Genomic DNA, 12,699 nt, shown 5'->3' with positions numbered 1-12,699 from the left:
AAAGCCTGCTGCATTTATGTCAGCAAGTGGCAACTCAAGACACCATGAGTTTCTGATGCTCCTCCGTAGACCAATACAGACAGTGTAGTTGCTGACAGCTGACAGGACAGAGAGCTCCCTGGGGCTCTGACGTACTTTGCTTTGCTCCAGTCGGAAATGAGTCTGCCAGTTCAGTAGTCTGGCTTCCCTGGCATCAGGGAGTGAGCTGTAAGTCACCCTCTGGCTGGCTTTCCTTCTAGAATGACTCAGGATGGTCTGTTTTAAACACTGCTTCAGTGTAATGTAGCTTTCTATGAGTTCCCAGATTTTTAGTCTTTTTTTTTTTTTAATTGAAATCCAGTTGATGGACATTATTATGTTAGCTCCAGGTGCAATACATAGTGATTCGACTTTGCATATGTGTGAAATGATCACCATATAAGTCTAATAACCATCTGTCCCCATACAAAGTCATTAGGATATCACTGACCATATTCCTCATGCTGTAGGTTACATCCTCGTGGCTTATTTACTTTACAGCTGGAGGTTTAGTACCTCTCTATCCCCTTCACGTGTTTTGCCAACGTCACACCCCTCCACTATGACAACCACCCACTTTTTTCTCCCTGTCTGAGTCTGTTTCTGTTTTAAGTTTGTTTTTGAGAGTTCACATACAAGTGAGATCATACAGTATTTTTATTTCTCTGACTTATTTCATTCAGCAGAATGCCCTCCAGATTCATCCATGTTGTCACATATGACTAGATTCTATTTTATTTTTTATGGACGAGTAATATCCCATTTTACATATACGCATGTATATATATAAGTACACACACACAGCATGTCTTCTTTATCCATTCATCTATCAGTGGACACTTAGGTTGCTTCCATATCTTGTCATGTCACATGTGTAGTAGTCACGACTGAGTCCAACTCTTTGTGACCCCACAGACTGTAGCCCTCCAGGACTGAATTCTCTGGTATAGGGTACTGGAGTGGGTTGCCATTCCCTTCTCCAGGGGAACTTCCTGACTCAGGGATTGAACCCAGGTCTCCTGAATTATGGCAGATTCTCTACCGTCTGAGCCTGGCCATTTAAATAATGCTGCAATGAACATTGGTGTGGATATGCTGCGTGCATGCTAAGTTACTTCAGTTGTGTATGACTCTTTTGTGACCCCGTGGACTATAGCCCTTCAGGCCCCTTTGTCCATGGGATTGTCCAGGCATGAATGCTGGACAGGGTTGCCATGCCTTCCTCCAGGGGATCTTCCCAACCCAGGGATCAAACCCACGTCTCTTATGTCTCCTGCACTGGCAGGCAGGTTCTTTACCACTAGCGCCACTTGGGAAGCCCTGGTGTGCATGTATCTTTTCAAATTAGTATGTTTGTTTTCTTTGGGTAAATACCCAGAAGTTAAATCCTTGAACCATATGGCAATTCTACTTTTAATTTTTCAAGGAGCTTTCATCCTGTTTTCCATGGTGACTGCATCAGTTTATATCCCCACCAGCAGTGCGTAAGGAGTCTCAGATCTTTAGTCTTAAATCAATCGGTGGCTCCAAACTCATGTATGCCTTCCTCGTGCATTCTAGGAGAAATCAAAATATTCTTTTACTCCCCTTGGGGTTGTTTTCCTGTTACTTCTCAAACTTTATTTATTTGTTTATTTTTGGCTGTGGTGGGTCTTCGTTGCTGCCCGGAAGCTTTCTCTAGTTTCTGCGAGTGGGGGCTACTCTTCGTTGTGGTGTGCGGGCTTCTCATTGCGGTGGCTTCTCTTGTTGCAGAGCATGGGCTCTAGGCAGGCAGGCTTCAGTAGTTGTGACACATGAGCTGAGTAGTTGTGGTGCACAGGCTTAGTTGCTCCATGACATGTGGGGATCTTCCTGGACCAGGGATCGAACCTGTGTCCCTTGCTTTGCAAGGTGAATTCTTAACCACGGGATCACCAGGGAAGCCCCAAATCAAAATATTCTACTGAATGCAATGCTCGTTGGCAGTGGTGAGAATTTCAGGGTTTGTATTTATGTTTCTGAAATACAGATGATCCTCATTGTGTATGACTCCCTATCTGTGAATTTTCTATTCCCTGAAACGTATTTGTACACTCTCCCATGCTCATGGCACTTCTGCAGTCATTTGTGTGTATGTGCAGCGGTGCAAAAAATGTGATTGGTCCAACCTCGTGCATTCCCAGCTGAGGTCCAGCAAGGCATCACTCCTCTGTTTTCAGCTCTCACACTGTAATCAAGTTCCTGTGGTTTTGTGGGTTTTGCTGGTGATTTTGCTGTTTAAATGGCTCTAATGTTTCTGTGCATGAGAAGGGTGTGATGTGCCTCATGGAGAAAATACATGCATTAGGAAAGCATTAGCAGGCACTCGTTACAGGCTGTTGGCTGTGCGTGCGTGTGTGCGTGCTAAATTGCTTCAGTCGTGTCTGACTCTTTGTGACCCTATGGACTGTAGCCCTCCAGCTGCTCTGTTCATGGAACTCTCCAAGTGAGAATACTGGAATAGATTGCCACGCCCTCCTCAGAGGCTCTTCCTAACCCGGGGATCAAACCCGCATCTCTTACGCTTCCTGCACTGGCAGGCATGTTCTTGACCACCAGCACCACCTGGGAAGACCCTGTTGGCTGTGAGCTCAGTGTTAGTAAATCAACACTGTATATTCAATAATGTGCTTTGAAACAGACACACACTGCCTTGGCTTGGCAGACATGGCCTGGGTCCTCACTGAACACTACTATCCAATCACATTATATTCAATGTGAATATAACTTTACACATCAATGGATCACCAAATTCTCTTGCTTTCAAACCTTTCATGAGCCTAGATCATTCTCTCTTTAGTGCCCAAATAGCTTCTATTTGCCCTTTAAAACTTAGCCCCAGTGCTCCCTCCTCAGAAGGCTCACCTGAGACCTGCCTTCTAAGGCCAGGTGTTACCCTGAGACCCACTTACCACACTGTGGGGTGATTGTTTACGTACCTATCCATCCGAGTGTGATGCCTGGAAGGCCTGAACTGTATTTCGTTCACCTTTGTATCCTCAGCCTATAGTACAGTACTCGACACACAGTAGGTTCTTCATAAACAGATGATGAGGGATTGGCAGACTGGATGAATAAAAGAGGAACTGGGTGAGAAACAGGGGCAGACTGTGGGATACAGCAAAGCCTGAGAGCTCAGTTTATCAGCAGTGTTGATGTGGCTGAAAAAAAAAAGCAGGTTCAAAACTAAGACAAATAAAAGACACACATAAACCCTCTTTAGGGGACCTGGAGTGGAAAAGCCGTTCAGCCTGTTTCTCCCAGCTTCCAAAAATTCCTGAATCATTGTTTAGACAGAACAGTTCTTTATTAAATACCTCTCACTCCCTTTCAAGTTCACTGTCAGGCTTTATTGGATTCTGAGATGGACCAGGAGAAAATGTGGATGGTAAAGAGCAAGGGGGCTTCTCTCTCCTCTCTCGTCTTGCCCCTGTCTTTTGATTACAGCTGAACAAGGTCAAGAGGCCTTTAAGAGACCAGCAAACCTAATAATCCTGTGATCTTTTTTTTTTTTTAAAGCTCGTAGGCAGATTCAAGCTGAATTGAAATGGTTCAGTTTCTCTTGCCATTAGCAAGGATACAACAGAGTCACACACACACACACACACACACACATACACAATTCCCTCCCTTTCTTGGTACGCTGCTCTTTTCTCTGTGTACTTAGCATGCTGTTTCTCCTGACTTCTCCTCCAAAAACCGTTCAGCAGCTCTTGCCCACCTCTTCTTATTCCTTGGATCACAGATAACTTTTCAGTGTGGGGTCAGCCTGGAAGATGCCTTTTGGTGGATTCAGAACCTCCCCTGCCAGTGCCTCTCCCCAGCCCCTCCTGTTTACTCCAGGGCTGCCGCCCTTCACATTCTTCGGTCCCTTCATCAGTCCAGATGGCTCCTGTCTCCTGGTCTGTGTCACTGTGCAGCCAAAATCCTCACTCTGGGAATTCCCTGGCCGTCCAGAGGTTAGGACTCCAGGCTCTCACTGCCAAGGGCCCAGGTTCAATCCCTGGTGGGGGAATGAAAATCCTGCATGCTGAGTGGCGTGGCCAAAATAGTAAATAAGTAAATAAATAAAATTACTATCCCTCTACTATCAAAACAACTCCTCTTTTAAAAAAAGAAAAAAATAAAGAAAGAAATACTCCACTGTTTCTTTGGAGAGGGTGAGGCTATGACTGGCACAGTATTAATTGGAAAGAAAAATTCCAGAAGCCAAGCCCTAGAACAGTAGGAAGCTCTGAACAGACTTCAGGAATTGTCCTGTTTGATCCTCTCACCTAACAGATACAGAAGCAGAGGCCCCCAAAGGAAAGGCAGTGAGTGACTTAATGGCAGAGCTGGGTTTAAAAATCAGGCCCTCTAGTGCTCTGTGAGGCTTTGGCCCTCTGCAGCACAACCAGAATGGCACCCTTAGCAAACTTGAACATCGTACTAAAGCAGAGTCGCTGCTGGGGGAGCTTTCACCCCCAGGAACATCTGACATCATCTGGTTGCCGCTGCTGGGGAAAAGGTGCTAATGGGCATTCAGAGAATCAAGGCCGCTTGTAAGCCCTGGTCAGATTCCTGATCTGGGTCACCCCTGCTTGCAGGGCCTGGCCGCCAGCCCGTCTCATGGACGCTTCCATGTGACTTCAGCAGCTGGAACCACAACCACCCCCCGAATCCAACAGACAGGGTTTGAACTCAAGGCAGACTTCTGCTCGTTTTGGTTTGGGGATTTGTTTTGTTTTGTGTTTTCCGAATGTGAACTTGGCTTTACTCTAATACAGGACTTCTCAACCGTGGCAACCTTAGGGTCTATTCAGGACCTTGTCCCATGATCCTAAGTAGGCTCAGAGCAGAGATATGAGACCTGAACTCAGATTTATGTGCCTGGAAGAACTCTAGACAACAAGTTTTGTCGTGGGGCTTGTCCTGTGTGTTGTAGGACATGTAACAGCATTGCTGGGTTCTACCCGGGAGATATCAGAAGCACCTCTGACTTTTTTTCCTCCATGGAGGAACATGTCAATTTTTGAAAAAAATGAGATATACTCACATACCAAAAAATTAGGTGAAAATTTGGAATTTCTTGGTGGTCTGTGGTTAAGACTCTGTGCTTCTGCTGCCAGGGGCCTGGGTTGCATCCCTGCTTGAGAAACTAAGATCCTATAAGCCATGAAGCACGGCCAGAACAAAACAGCAACAAGAAAAACTAGGTGAAAAATTTCTATGACTTTGGTTGTCTTTATTCCTTAGTCCCATCCAGGCCTTGCTCATAATTGATACTTAAGTGTTTGACCGGCTGATTTGGCACTGGCCCCTCTGGTGGCTCAGAAGGTAAAGAATCTGCCTGCAACGCAAGGGACCTGGGTTCGATCCCTGGGTCGGGAAGATCTCCTGAAGAAGGAAATGGCAACCCACTCCAGTATTCTTGCCTTGGAGAGTGCATGGACAGAGGTGCCTGATGGGCTACAGTCCATGGGGTCGCAAAGAATCAGACATGATTGGGTGACTAACACTTTCACTTTCTCCTTAGAGAGGTTTCTCCCCTGGACACAGTCTGAAGGTGGGATTCTTGTGAATGGCGTGTGTGTATATGCTGAGGCCTGGTGAGCCACAGGGCACTGGACTTCCTGGTGTGACCAGTTCAGACCAGCGAGTTGTGACGGGTGTTGCTTCTGGGCTGGAGCATTTGACTGCTTGTGTGAGTCCCTCGGGAGTTCTCTCTGTCCGCTGAGGCGAGTGTGGAAGCACAGGTAAGATGGATCCTTCAGGCAGGGCCCCTGAGTAATTACCATGAGCTCCAAGCCCCCTCCTGATCCTCACAGGACACATAACATGAGAGGAAGGCGAACTTCGGTCAAACCATTGAGATTTGGGTATCCTTTGTTATTGCACCATAATCCCAGTCTAACCTGACTGCTATAAGGACCTACACAGGACTGTTATACACAGAAGCCAGCCCGTATGCAAAGAAACCATCCCATTCAGACCAGCCAGTGGAGTCCATTCAAATGCCGGGATAATCTGGGGTTAAAAAAATGAAAAGCTCATGAAGTTAATTAACAAACACTTTATTGAGTTAAAAACATGAGCGAGCTAAAAAAAGAAACTACTTGTTTGTGTTATGTTTCAGTTGTTTACAAATTCAGGAGGGTTAAACAGAGCGTGAGCACAGTGCATGCCCTTTTTCTTGCTGTGTGATGTGGGGGACCGGCTCTCACAAAGTCACAGAGGGGCTTTTGTGCTCCACAATAGCATCTCAGGACCAGCGTGCTTTGCATGTTCATCAACAATAACTGCTTTCTTCTGGTAAGTTAGGGCCAATTACTTTTTGGGTTTGGGATGTGGAATCAAAATTATGAACAGGCTAAAGAAAAAAATTGTACCAAACATGATAACTATAAGAGTGCTTATCTCTTTAAGGAAGACGCACGTGAATATTCAAACTAGATAAACCAGAGTGCCCAATGACTAAAGTAACTCCTTTACAAAGAATTCTTCTGTCCTAATTCCCTTGGTACCCTGAAGTGTTTGCTTCAGATTCCAGAGGTAAAGGTGAAGGGCAGAGAAACATGAAGCCAAGGTTCATTACTATTTGATGTAAAAGATAAAACATTTTGTAGATGAATGTACGAAAGAGAAAACTTCAATTTAATATTCATGTAGCTAAACCCGCCCCCCCCCCCCCAACTTATGGCTTAAACTTAAGCCTTAAAAAGGCATACCTGTTCAAAAGTTTTTGTTACCATATTTTTCTTAAATAGTTTGCAAACATCAGATGGAAACCCTGATTGTTGATTAATTTTTAGGATTCCTTATGGCTGATGCTGCTAACTAGCTGGCATTACTGGGTAAAACACTTGACTTCTCTGTACCTGTTGTCTCATTTGTAAAATGAGGGAAATAAAAGACCCTCTGGGGATTGCTTAGCTCTAAAAAAATTCGACCCTTTGAAAAGAAGCATGCTGGAGGAAAATGTGGGCCCATGTTTTGTATACAAATGATATATTCTCTGAGACAATCGACCTTCCAAATCAGACATTTTACAATAGAAAATAACTTTCAGACTTCTCTGGTGGCTCAGTAGTAAAGAATTGGCCTGCCAGTGCAGGGGACATGGGTTTGATCCCTGGTCCAGGAAGATCCCACGTTCCATGGGACAGCTAAGCCCATGCACCACAACTTCTGAAGCTCATGCACCCCAAAGCCTGTGCTCCACAACAAGAGAAGCCACCGCAATGAGAAGCCAGAGTACCTGGCTCACAACAAATAGAGAAAGCCTGTGCACAGCAAAGAAGACCAAGTGCAGCCAAAAATAAATAAAAATAAATTAAGTGGATAAATTTAAAAAATTTTTTTTAATAACTTTCTTCATGTAGGGCTGATTGCTGGAAAAAGTCAAATTTGTCAGCATCCAGGGTCCTTGGTGCCCTAAGGAGGGGCTGCTGAAGTTGGGAGCCAGTGTGTTCTGGGCACCGGCTGTGGATGGCAGCATCTGGGTAAAGGAGGTAACAACAAGAACAGCTGGAGAGACCAGCCAGGTCTCCCAAGGTCTTCCTGCTGCTAAGGAGCCTGCCCTCGTGCAAACCAAGGGCAGCACATGATCAGAACATGGGGTGATGTGGACACCCCTGTTCTGTCTGCTTTAGACTCACCTTTTTTCTAGGATGATGATGTCCTCTTCTTTAGGAGAAATACCCCTTTTGTCCATGGGAACCATGTGGTTCTGATCAGGAGCCCCTGTGATGGTGTCCACCCCTCTGGTCCTGCAACTGGGCACCTGATCCAAGCAGAGTTGACCTGCAGGCTCTTCCTAGTTGAAACTAGAGGAAGAGGCTCCCATCTGCTCAGGTGGCCAGGGTTTCCAGGCTCATGGAGACAGTTTCTCCAAGGGAAACAGAAACAAGAAGGGAGAGATCGGTAGGGGCCTGAATCGCTGGCTGACCCTCCCCCTGCCCTCTCTGTAGCCTGTTCCGAACCCATGACCCCCACTTCTCCACCCAAGGGAGTTGCAGTTAACCATTTGCAACTCGTGAGACTGGACTTGTGGGAAAGAAAGGAGAGTGAGAGAGTCCTGGAAGCTTTTTTGTGTATTCAGCCTGGGGAATCCAGCCTCGGGAAGTCACGTGCAGCCAAAGTGATGGAAGATGCAGCCAAGCCCAAAGGCCACTCAGGAAAAGCAGGCTGGACCAGCAATAAAGTCCCACTGGATTTATCTAAGGATGGCAAATCTCACTAAGTGAGGAAAGAAGAAGGGGCCAAAATCTTAGGAAGTTTAGTAAAAAGAAGATGAGTGAAAAACAGTCAGTTCAGTCACTCAGTCATGTCCAACTCTTTGTGACCCCATAGACTGCAGCACACCAGGCCTCCCTGTCCTCCACCAACTACCAGAGCTTGCTCAAACTCATGTCCATTGAGTCAGTGACACCATCCAACCATCTCATCCTCTCTTGTCCCCTTCTCCTCCTGCCTTCAGTCTTTCCAAGGATTAGGATCTTTTCCAATGAGTCAGTTCTTCGGATCAAGTGGCCAAAGTATTGGAGCTTCAGCTTCAGCATCAGTCCTTCCAATGAATATTCAGGACTGATTTCCTTTAGGACTGACTGGTTGGATCTCCTTGCATCCAAGGGACTCTCAAGAGCCTTCTCCAACACCACAGTTCAAAAGCATCAATTCTTCGGCACTCAGCTTTCTTTATAGTTCAATTCACATCCATTCATGACTACTGGGAAAACCAAAGCTTTGACTAGACGGACCTTTGTTGGCAAAGTGATGTCTCTGCTTTTTAATATGCTGTCTAGGTTGGTCATAGCTTTTCTTTCAAGGAGCAAGTGTCTTTTGATTTTGTGGCTGCAGTTACCATCTGCAGTGATTTTGGAGCCCCCTCCAAATAAAGTCTCTCACTGTTTCCAGTATTTCCCCATCTATTTGCCATGAAGGGATGGGACCAGATGCCATGATCTTTGTTTTTTGAATGTTGAGTTTTAAGCCAACCTTTTCATTCTCCTCATTCACTTTCATCAAGAGGCTCTTTAGTTCCTCTTCACTTTCTGCCATAAGAGTGGTGTCATCTGCATATCTGAGGTTATTGATATTTCTCCCACGAATCTTGATTCCAGCCTGTGCTTCATCCAGCCCGGCATTTCGCATGATATACTCTGCATATAAGTTAAAGCAGGGTAACAATATACAACCTTGTCAAGAGAAGAAAAGAGAGAGAGGCAAAAAGAGAGAAAGAGGGGAAGGATAAATGTATTATTGTGTTGAGACATTTTCTGAGAATAAGTTTGGGTTTCAGTGCAAGGATCTGAGAAGAGGTGAGTACAGGGTAGTCAGCCTTAAGGGAATTTGGGAGGGATATTACCTGTTCAGGGTGCTTCCCCAGTGGCTCAGCGATAAAGAATCTGCCTGCTGTGCAGGAGACCCAGGACTTGCAAGTTTGATCCCTAGGTTGGGAAGGTCCCCAGAGGAGGAAATGGGAAACCACTCCAGTATTCTTGCCTGGAAAATCCCTTGGACAGAGGAGCCTGGCGGGCTACAGTCCATGAGGTCACAAAGAGTTGGACGTGACTGAGTGATTAAGCACGACTTGTCTATTCAGGAGATGAAAAAACACTGTATTGCAGAGTGTGAATGTAATTTAACAGGAAACTCACTTGAAATAGATTCACTCTGACCCTTCACTTCTCTTCGAGCTCTGTTTACCTTCAGATGGCCCCCAACTGCTTAAAGCCGGGTTCTTCCTATATTTCCTGTTCTACTAAGACTTGCATCTCTTATATCTTAGTATTCTTGAGCCTCTTGGAATACAAGTGCAAGGTTTTGATAAATACCAAGCTGTGAAATTCCTGGATCCAGGGGCAGGCAAACACCATGAAATTTTAATCGAAGCTGCCAAAGTGCTCTCCAAAAAGAATGCATCAAATCCCCTTCCCACCACCAGTACGTGTGACAGCCTGCTTCTCAGCACCACTGCCTCCAATGCTGGGTCTTATTCATCTTTATAATTTTTGTCACTGTGTTGGGATGACAGTGATATCTTTATTATGGTTGTTATGCGTGTGAGTGCCTGGTAAGTTACTTCAGTTGTGTCCAACTCTCTGCAATCCTATGGACTGCAGCCCACCAGGCTCCTCTGTCCATGGGATTCTCCAGGCGTGAATACTAGTGTGAGTTGCTATGCCCTCCTCCAGGGAATCTTCTCTACTCGGGGATCGAACCTACATCTTTTATATCTCCTGGACCTGGCAGGTGGATTCTTTATCACTAGCGCCACCTGGGAAGCCCATGGTTGTTATAGTAGTTGTTATTTACCTTTTTATTTTATTATTGTTATTATTTTTTGGCTACACTGTGAGGCTTGTGGGATCTTACGTCCCTGACCCTGGGCCCCCTGCAGTGGAAGTTTGGAGTCCTAAGCACTCGGCCACCTGGGAAATTCCCTATCTTTTAATTTCGAATGAGTTTAGGCTAATAGAACAGTTGTGAAAATACAGAGTTCCCGTTGTCTCTTCCCCTGATTTCTCCTCCTTCAGCATCTTATATAACTGTATACAGTGATCAAAACTAAGATACTAACATTGGGACAAAGCTATTAACTAAACTGCAAATTTTCTCAGATATCACCAGTTTCTCCACTCATGTTCTGGTTGTTTTAAGTTTTGTTTCCCTAATTACGAGAAAGATCAAACATCTTTCTGTAATTTTGTTTTGCCATCTGTGTTTCTTCTGAAAAATACTGGTTCAAAATTCTTTGCCCATTTTCCCTCCCTTGGATTGATTGTCTTTTTCTAATGATTTGCAGAGGCTTTTTAAAAACTCTCCTAAGCTCACATAACTAATTAATTAGTGAAATAAAACGCCAAGTCTAACCTGATTGCCTATTTCCACTGCAAATGCCCAGTCCTCAGTTCTGCTGCCCCTCTCGCTCCCTTTCTCCCTGGTCCATGCTCTGTGCTCCCCAGCAGGAAGGATTCCTCCGTGAAGCCCAGCGGGGCTAAGGCTGCTCATTCACTCCTCATTCTACTCAGCACCTCTGGGCTGATGACATTAGAGGCTGTCTGGGATGTGCCCTTTCTGGACAACAGCTTGCTTTCTCTGAAGTCTCATCTCCCTTGGCCCTGAGGCAGGCTTCAGAGAATGCCAGCTGCTGAGATCCAAGAATGTGCCATTTGGCTGACTGTCCTCTCCTTAATTGTTGTCCTGGCAATCGTAAAACCTCTTGCACTGGCAGAATGGAAGCTGCAGAAGAGAGGGTATGTGTGTCTTGGGATCACTGGGGGCCCTGCAACTCCTAGAACACCAGCCAGGGTGCTCTGACTGCCTCTCAAGTCACTCTTTTGTCTTCCAGCCACAGCTCCAGAAATTGACAGGACATAGCAGGCAGGGGTGGGCACTGCTGTGGGTGGGACTGCTCTGGTTCTACCCAACCATCTGTTCCTTGAGGAGAGGGGCTGTGTCTTGGTATTCTTCTCCCTCTGGTTCTAAAGCGGGGCTAAGCAGAAATCTTGTCATTTGTAGTTACTCTGGGTAAGGGAGGAGATGGGGTGGAGACCCTACTATTTGTCCCTAGTCTGGTCCCAAATATTTGGCAGGGGCACTGCTGTGTCGTGGTGCACTCCTTCCTAAATATAGGTCCACCCAGAACCTATGAATGTGACCTAATTTGGAAAAGGGGTCTTTGAAGATGCAACGATTAAGAATCTCAAGATGGGGCCCTCCTGGGACTTTCCTGAGACCCAGGAAAGTGGGTCTGGTGGCCCAGTGGCTAAGACTCCACATTCCAAATACAGGGGCCTGGGTTCGATTTCTGGTCAGGGAACTAGATCACAGATGCCACAACTAAAGAACCTGCATGTGGTGACTAAGACCCGGCACAACTAAATAAATAAATAAGTATTTTTTAAAGGATGAGGTCATTCTAGGTTACTGAGGTGGTCCCTAAACCCAGTGACAAGTGTTCTCATATGATAAAGACAGAGAGAGATCAGAGACACAGAGGAGAGGAGAAGGCCAAGTGGATGTGGAAACAGAGACTGGAGTCATTTAGCCACAAGCCAAGGAAAGCCTGGGGTCACCAGAACCTGGAAGAGGCAAGGGAGGCTTTGCCCTAGAGGCTTCGGAGGGAGCATGGCCCTGAATTCCATCCTTCAGAGAAAATAAACTTCTGTTGTTTTAAGCCACCTGGATTGTGGTAATTTGTTACAGCAGCCACAGGAAACTAATAGATTGGAACCAATTAGGTCATTGAAACCTATGATCCTTGAGGGGAATACAGACATCATCCGTTGTTGCCTGAACAGGGAAATGAGGACCACAGGGAGGGATGACCTACCCCTGACCAGCACAAGTGAACATCAGCCTGTTTCATTCATATGCGACAGCCTGTGTGGGAGCATCTCTACCAGCCCCACAGGTGACAGGTGGAGAGCAAGGCGCTGGCTCTTCACCATGGAAGTTCAGTTCAGTTCAGTTCAGTTCAGTTCAGTTGCTCAGTAGTGTCCGACTGTTTGCGACCCCATGAATCGCAGCACGCCAGGCCTCCCTGTCCGTCACCATCTCCCGGAGTTCACTCAGACTCATGTCCATCGAGTCAGTGATGCCATCCAGCCATCTCATCCTCCATCGTCCCCTTCTCCTCCTGCCCCCAATCCCTCCCAGCATCAGAGTCTTTTCCAATGA

This window comes from Budorcas taxicolor, chromosome 19 (assembly GCF_023091745.1).
Source record: "Budorcas taxicolor isolate Tak-1 chromosome 19, Takin1.1, whole genome shotgun sequence".
NCBI classification, from domain to species: Eukaryota; Metazoa; Chordata; class Mammalia; order Artiodactyla; family Bovidae; genus Budorcas; species Budorcas taxicolor.
This window is presented reverse-complemented; position numbering follows the sequence as displayed.